This window comes from Malania oleifera, chromosome 2, assembly GCF_029873635.1.
Source record: "Malania oleifera isolate guangnan ecotype guangnan chromosome 2, ASM2987363v1, whole genome shotgun sequence".
Taxonomy (NCBI): Eukaryota; Viridiplantae; Streptophyta; class Magnoliopsida; order Santalales; family Ximeniaceae; genus Malania; species Malania oleifera.
The window spans coordinates 96,386,425-96,395,050 of record NC_080418.1 but is presented as its reverse complement, the minus strand read 5'-3'; positions in this window follow the sequence as shown (position 1 = coordinate 96,395,050).

Here is an 8,626-nt window from a genome sequence, read left to right as displayed (position 1 = left end):
AAATATAAAGCAAAATTAGATTCAACAATTCCATGGTACCCAGGATATCTAAGATGGAGAAAACACCGTCATCCTCACCGTCGGAAAACAACTTACACTTTATCTCCATCAACACTGGAACTGGAACTCAAATGAATCATCCACCCCTCATCGGATGACGCAAAGAGCATCCAGCACCATCAAATGCTGAATCTTAAATTTTGAAATAACAAAATTATTAAAGCAATATACCCTTTCCATATAGAAAAATATACAGTTTCCATTTTTCAATTCTCTTATGTATATATATATACCCTTGTATCTCTTGTAAGAGCATGCATCAATAAAGTTTTTATCTTTCTCCTCTAAATTTAACATGGTATCAAAGTGTATGGTTCCTTAACCCAATTTTCTTTAGCGGCCACCCGTCATTTTTTTTTCTGGTTAATTTTTAGGCCGCTTCTCTCTTAGCTCTTCTTCTCCGACGTTTATCTTTCTCGGCTCGTCTCTTGGTTCGTGGCTCAGTATCATAGTCTCTCACTTTTCAGTTTTCCATCGCCGTCTTCGCTGATCGCTCATCTCTATCAGTTCGTCGACAGTGCTCGACCATGTCAGTTCTCTCATCATTGCATCTCTCTCAGATCTCTTAGTCTCCGGTGTTGGTCTCCAATGTCCATCATCATCACCTCTCTCAATTCTCTGACGATTCATTGCTGACCGACTCTCTCGTCTCACTCCCAGTGCTCGCAGCATCTCTCGGCTGCCTCTCTCCGGCATCTCTCTGCGGCACTTTTTGGCACTCTACTCCGACTCTCTCCTGTCGTCATCCTCTCTAGCCCCCTCTTCTTGGCTGTCTTCTACATCAATTTTGGCATCTCTCCTTTTGGGTTTAGAAAAGTTTCAGGGGTCTTCTTCTTTGGGTTCAAGCGCCACAGGACTCTACTGTAGGAGGTTCGGCTGGAGCTTCTCGGTTTGAGCACGAAGCACCGAACACAGCAGCACACCAGGTGCCTAGCGTTTGTTCATCTTCCCAGGCATTTTGTCATTTTCTTTTGTGTTCAAATCTTTGTTTTCGGGTTGTTTCTCAGTTCGTCTTCTTCGGCAGACTCCCATCTCTCTTAGTCTCAATCTCTAGCGTCCATTCAACATTCTTTGGTCCTCTCTATTTTTTTGGCTAACTTGCATTTCTCAGCCGTCTAGTGGTCCCTGCCGCTACCATTCTCGGTGGCCTTCATGGTTTTTCGGCGACATCTATCAGCATTGTCACCGAACGCATGCAGCAGTTTCTTGTCCGGTTATTTCTCTTCCTTTCCGGGGTCACCTCCGTCCCGCTCTGTTCCTCTTTGCCATTGGAACCTTTTTTTTGACCGACCATTATTCATAGCTGGCATCGCAACACCTTACAGAAAGAACTGAAAATATTATCTTACTTTGATGAAAAGGTAGTGCATTACAAAAGGACTTGTTCCTGACCTGACTCTATGGGACTTCTTCACGCCGCCAAATGATCCTCAGTTAAGAGCTCTCAATCTACAGGCTGCAAGTATAATCCTTATCTCAGTTTTAGCTTGCCTTAGTGGTCTCAACACTCCGACGGCACCTTCGACTTCTCTGATTAAACTCAAAGATTATCAAATCGAAGCATCTGGTTTTTCGATGGTGGCAAATATGGTCGCAGGTTCTTCAACCTCATCTAAGATTGTTATCCTTGGTCTCACCAGTGAACAATACCGTCAACTCTTAGATCTTTTATCGCCCTTGAACATCAATTATGCTAATTTTGCTGGTAACCTTGCCTCTTGCCATTCTGCTTCTCTTTCTAATACTGAATGGATTGTTGATTCACATGCCTCTGATCATATGACTTCTAATTTGTTTTCTCCTGATAATATTCAGCTTCTCAATTAGTCTTGCCTCATTAAGCTCCCAAATGGTGACATTGTTCTTGTAACTCATACGGGCATTATGCGATTTTTTCCTAATTTCTCTCTTTCTAATGTTCTTTATGTGTCTTCATTTAAATTTAACTTATTATCCATCAGGAAACTTACCACTGATTTCAATTGTGTTACTATATTTTTTCCCACTTTTTGTGTAACAACCTGCTTATATACTCATATATTATAAGCAAAATAAATAAAATAGTCAACCCGAACCCGTGGGTAACGGGGACACCTGTCATTCACAGCAGAATCCTAAGCAGCAGTAAATATAAATCACATTCTCAAAACCATAGAATACATAATAAAACCAGAGTTAATTATAATCCATCACATTCTGTATTTATATACAATCTCCAAAATACCCAAAATCACCAAAAAGTATTTCCTAGGATCCTACTACAAAAATCATTGATCCTAGCACAACACTTGCCCTTCTAGCGGGGTAACTCTATAAACTCAATGGCGGCCACGACCTGCCGGTCTCTCAGGGTCTCCTGAAAAATTAATTAAGTTCGGTGGTAAGACACTTCTCAATAAGGAAAAATAAACTAAATACAGATGTGTGGCAACATGAACATTTAATGCAATTATACATATACAGTACATTTTATATATTTGTAAACATTTATCATATCGTACGGAATAATCATATACTTTCATATTTGCTTATAAATCATATCGCTCATAAAACACCAGTTATAACTAATAATACTGAAAACATACCTAGGATGAATAGCTAGCTGGTGTCATGTATTACCCCCCCATGACGGGTTGTGCAGCTCGAAGGCGGGACCCGACAATGGCTGACCGACCACTACCGAGTCAAAAATGTCTGTAAGTACGATGGGCCCGCCGCACCCTGGTTTGGACTGACAGGTGGATGTCTACACTCTACACTGAAAGTCACATCGACTATCCATCTCCCACCCCCTCGTAGGGTGGTTAGCACCAATCTGATCGTAGATATCTGATCTATAAGTTACAGTACCAAGCTCCTAAAACTGAACTAAACTAACATACGGGTTTTGATAACATATAATACATGATATTATAGCATTTTTCGTAATTTCATAAATACGGCCTCGCGTCGAAAATCATTTCATAAATATGGCCTCGCGCCGATCATCATTTCACAAATACGGCCTCGCACCGAACATTTCATAAATACGGCCTTGCACCGAACATTTCATAAATACGGCCTCGCGCCAAAATCATTTCATATATATCATTCTGAAAATAATCAATTATCATGTACTTATCAAAATCATTATAATATATTGTATCTTTTCATAACTCTTGAAAACATGCTTTATTCGTAAAATTTGTCATATCATTACTTTTCATGAAAAATAACATTCATGTCACACCAGTTGAATAACTCCGTACATTTCATTCTAAAATCACAATTTCCGTATAATAGCAGTATTTTCCCAATAACATACATTTTCTCAATAATATTTAAATATCATGCATGTTTTCTTGAAAATTAATTATTGATAAATAATAATAATGCACGTGGAAAATAACTGCTTTAGTTTATTCCCTTACCTGACAACTAAAGAGCCCCTATAAATTCCTGGACTCACACCCGTAGGATTTCCCGATCAATACCTTGAAAATGAAAACTCCCAGTACTAAACTTCAGTATTTTCACATGAATATCATTTCCTATAACTACAGTAAGACCAAATTCGACATAAAAAACCTTACCTCAACTCAGGGATGATTTTCAACTAACTTTCACCAACGATCCTCTCCGAAAGATTTGGAGAGAACTTCCCTAAGAGCATCGTGGTGGCCTCAGATCATTGAACCGGCAAGCGACGGAATCGAAATCGAAGAGAGAGGAGAGAGAAACCAAAGCGGGAGAGAGAGAGAGAGAGAGTATGATTTTCCTTAATTTTATGCGTTTTAATCCGGGTTTTTCTATTTATAGGGCCGGATTCGTCGACGAACTTACAGACTTCCAAAAATCCTCTCTCGGTATCCTCTCATCGACGAAACTTGTCTTCGTCGACGAGACCCTATTGTACCCTCATTGACGAATCCCCTGTGTTCGTTGACGAGGACCTGATGAATTCCCTCGGTTAATACTCCCAAAGTGCAATGTCGTCGATGAAGTCTGCTGCCTCCTTCTGTTTCTGTTTCCATTTCCCTTTCTCTTTATTATTTAAATATCATTATTCTTTGGGTCATTACATTTTGTGTCTTTCAGGACCTATCAATGAGGAGGCTAATTAGAACGTGTGAAGTATGGGATGAGCTTTACCACTATAAACCCCCCCCCCCTTCACCTTAGTTTTCCACTCTCAATGTGTTTCTGACACTACTCTTTGGCATCAACGTCTCGATCACCCTTCCATTTGCCTTGTGATGTTTGTACTAGAGCAAAGCACACTTGTTTACCATTTTCCTTGAATACACATAAGAGCACATTTTGTTTTAATCGGATTTATTGTGATATATGGGGTAGTTATCCTACAGCTTCACTCTCTGGTGCACATTATTTTTTAACAATTGTGGATGATTACTCACGTGCTACATGGGTCTATCTTATGTGCATAAAATCTGATACTTTCACTTGCCTTAAAAATTTTTGCGCCATAGTCAAAAATCATTTCAATTGCACTATTAAACATGTACGCACTGATAATGGTAGAGAATTTCTATCCACCCCGCTTCAAACCTTTTTTCATGATCAAGGCATTTTTCACGAGCGCACATGTGTGGATACACCTCAGTAAAATGTTGTTGCCGAGCGTAAACACCACCTCCTTCTTAATGTGGCTCAATGTTTACGTTTTCAAGCCAATCTTCCCATTTCTTTTTGGGGCGAATACATTCTCACAGCCACCTATTTAATTAATCGCAGTCCTTCACCCAGCCTCACTCATAAGTCCCCTTATGAACTTCTTTTTCAGAAACCACCATTGTGTACACACTTGCGAGTGTTTGGGTGCTTGTGTTATGCCCAAACCACTCGCCAACATTGCGATAAATTCTCTCCTTGTGCTCTTCGATGTGTTTTATTGGGTTATCTTACTCATCATAAGGCTTATCATGTATAAAATCTTGAAAACAAACAAATTCTCATCTCTCGTGATGTCACTTTTCAAGAAAATATCTTTCCCTATCATCTCATACCTCTAACTCCTACATCTTCTCTTGTCCTTCCCCTTCCTATTCCTGATATACACCCTTCCTACACACCTACCCCTAGCCCCCTACCTCTCTCCCCTCCTCCCTTGGTATCCTCCCCGACACCCTCACCCCCGCCCCCTCCACCACCCCCTCCACCCACCTCTTCTCAGCCCAAACGAGCTGTCACACATCCCTCTTACTTGGCCGATTATATCTGCCCTATTTTACCAAAGTCCTCCACGGCTTCACAGGTTTCAAGATGTTCCTCAGGTACGGTTCATTTTCTCTCCTCTTTTTTATCTTATCATTGTTTATCTAATCAACATTTGACTTTTCTTTCTGTCATGTCCCAACATCCCAAACCCACCTCATACTCTCAGGCTGTGTTGCACCCACATTGGCATGGTGCCATGGCTTCTGAAATTCAAGCCTTAGATACTAATTATACATGGGTCCTTCAACATCCTCCACCTAGCAAAAAACCAATTGGCTGTAAATGGATGTTCAAAACAAAACTTCAGGCTGATGGATCCATAGAGCGACACAAAGCTCGCTTGGTGGCCAAGGGCTACACTCAAGTAGAAGGTTTGTATTATCATGACACTTTTGCTCCTATTGCTAAACTCGTTACTGTTAGGCGTGTTCTTGCAGTGGCTGCAACTCGGAATTGGCATCTCCTTCAATTGGACGTCAACAAGGTCTTTCTTCATGGTGACCTCGATGAGGAGGTCTATATGCTCCCTCCACCGGGATATTGCAAGCAGGGGGAGACTCATGTTTGTCATCTTCAAAAATATCTTTGTGGTCTTAAGCAAGTCTCTCGCAAGTGGTTCTTTAAATTATCTTCTGTTTTACTTGCTGCGGGTTTCACCCAATCTCAGGCCGAGCATTCTTTTTTCACCCGTTCTCGGGGTCAATCTTTTACTCTCACACTTGTTTATGTTGATGACATTCTCATGGCAGGTAATGATCTCTCCGATATTAGCACTTTCAAAGTCATGCTTGCTCATAAATTCAAACTAAAGGATCTTGGCAAATTGAAATATTTCATTGGCCTCGAAGTTGCTTGCTCTCCCACTGGCATATTTCTTAATGAACGCAAATATGCTCTTGACATTCTCACTGATAGAGGTCATCTTAGTGCTCGTCTTGCCCACTTTCCCATGGAACAAAATCTCAAGCTCAATAATAATGATGGTGATCTTCTCTCTGATCCAAGCTCGTTTCGGCGGCTCGTTGGACGTTTGATATATCTCACCATCACTCATCCCGACATTGTGTTTCTGGTCAACATTCTCAGTCAGTTCATGCCCCAACCTTGGCGACCACATTATGATGTTGTTGTACGTGTTCTTCATTACATTAAGACTTCTCCAGGACATGGCTTATTTTTTCCTACTGCGAACACTCTTCAAGTCTTAGCCTATTCTGATTTGGATTGGGCTAGTTGTCCCCTCACTCACCGCTCCACCACTGGTTTTTTTCATTCAGTTGGGCACTAGTCCAATTTCCTAGCGCACTAAGAAACAAATTACCGTGTCTCACTCCTCCGCCGAAGCTGAGTACCGTGCACTTGCTTCCACTACATGTGAACTTACATGGCTCAAAACTCTTTTAAATGATATTGGTGTACCGCATTCTCAGCCTATGCTCTTATATTGTGATAACCAAGCGGCTCTTCATATTGCCCAGAATTTAGTTTTCCATGAACGTACAAAACATATAGAAATCGATTGTCACATTGTTCGTGAGAAGTTACGAGTTGGCCTTTTTTTCACTAAGCATGTTCCTACCCTTAGTCAGCTTGCCGATATCTTCACCAAAACTTTGGGTCATGATCATTTCCAAAATTTATCACACAAGTTGGGTATTACGAATCTCCATGCTCCAACTTGAGGGGGAGTATTAAAGCAATATACCCTTTCCATATAGAAAAATATACAGTTTCCATTTTTCAATTCTCTTATGTATATATATATATATATATATATATATATATATACCCTTGTATCTCTTGTAAGAGCATGCATCAATAAATTTTTTATCTTTCTCCTCTAAATTTAACAAAAATCACTCGTTTGTTCATATCAATTTGGGGTGCGGGAGCTCGCAATTTTCATATTGAAAAATTTTTGTTACTGCCTTTTTCAAAACCCTAGAACAGTAGAGAGAACGAGGAAGGGAAAAAGCCCTAGGTAGGAGTGGAAAAACAGGATCTTGACCACGACATTAAAGGTTGTGGAAATGGAGTCTCAGGAATTGAACGAATCAATTAGGCGATTCTCCCTTGATTAACCTCAACTGTTGAAACCATACTCGTAAGAGATGCATTGATAAAAGCAATACCTTCTTTGTGAGGTTCACAAACTTGCAAGATTTGCGTCCCATAGTCCGCGAAATCAAAATTCAATGAGCGTGGAATGGGCCCATGGGGAGCATCCCTCCCAGAGAGGTTCATTTGATCAAGTTAGTTTGTGAGAACAAAACCATTCTTCTGATGCAAGAATGCTTGTCAAGCCTCCTACCAAATCCAATCTTAATTAACAAGGCAAGCTGTCAATGGTTTGTAATAAGTCTATTTCAAATCCAGTATGACTATCACATTTTAACATCTTCAAAACATAAGACTGGTATTTCTATTGGAGAAGACAATGTTGCTACACATTTCAAGGCCCTATGAGAGGAGAGATGCACGAATGTATTGAAGTGTAGAGGCAGTCATCCTTGCATGATTCTCAAGGTATGGACTTTTCTCCTTCAAACTGGTTTCTTTTAGTAAGAACCTAATTTTTTTATGTTGATTAAATAATGAATAATGGGAGCAACTTGTCCTATCATTTGAAAATCACAGTAAAGTTCTCTATAGTAGATAAACAATTCAAAAAATGAGCACAACTCATTAGGCAAAGAAAAATTGGTTCAATTGAGGCCTAAAGATGGCCCAATCGATGCGCAATGCTCATGAAGCCTGAAGATGCTCAGAAGATGAGCACGACTCATTAGGCAAAGAAGACTAGCCCAACTGATAAGCAACGCTCATGAGGCCAGAAGATGCCCAAAAGATGAGTACAACTCCTTAGGCAAAGAAGACCGGCCTAACTGATGAGCAATGCTCATGAGGCTTGCAGATGCCCAAAAGATGAGCACGGCTTATAAGGTAAAGAAGACCGGCCCAACTGATGAGCAACGCTCATGAGGCCAGAAGATGCCCAAAAGATAAGCACGACTCAGTAGGCGAAGAAGACCAGTCCAATTGATGAGCAACGCTCATGAGGCCCAAAGATGCCCAAAAGATGAGCATGACTCAATAGGCAAAAAAGACTGGTCCAATTGATGAGCAACGCTCATGAGACCCAAAGATGCCCAAAAGATGAGCATGACTCATTAGGCAAAGAAGACTAACCCAAAAGAGCTGCTCGACATAAATGCCCCACGAAGAGCTGCTTGGCACAAATGTCCCATGAAGAGCTGCTCGACACAAATGCCCACGAAGAGCTGCTCTACACAAATGCCTCCATGATGAGCTGCTCGGCGCAAATGCCCCATGATAAGCTGCTCAGCAA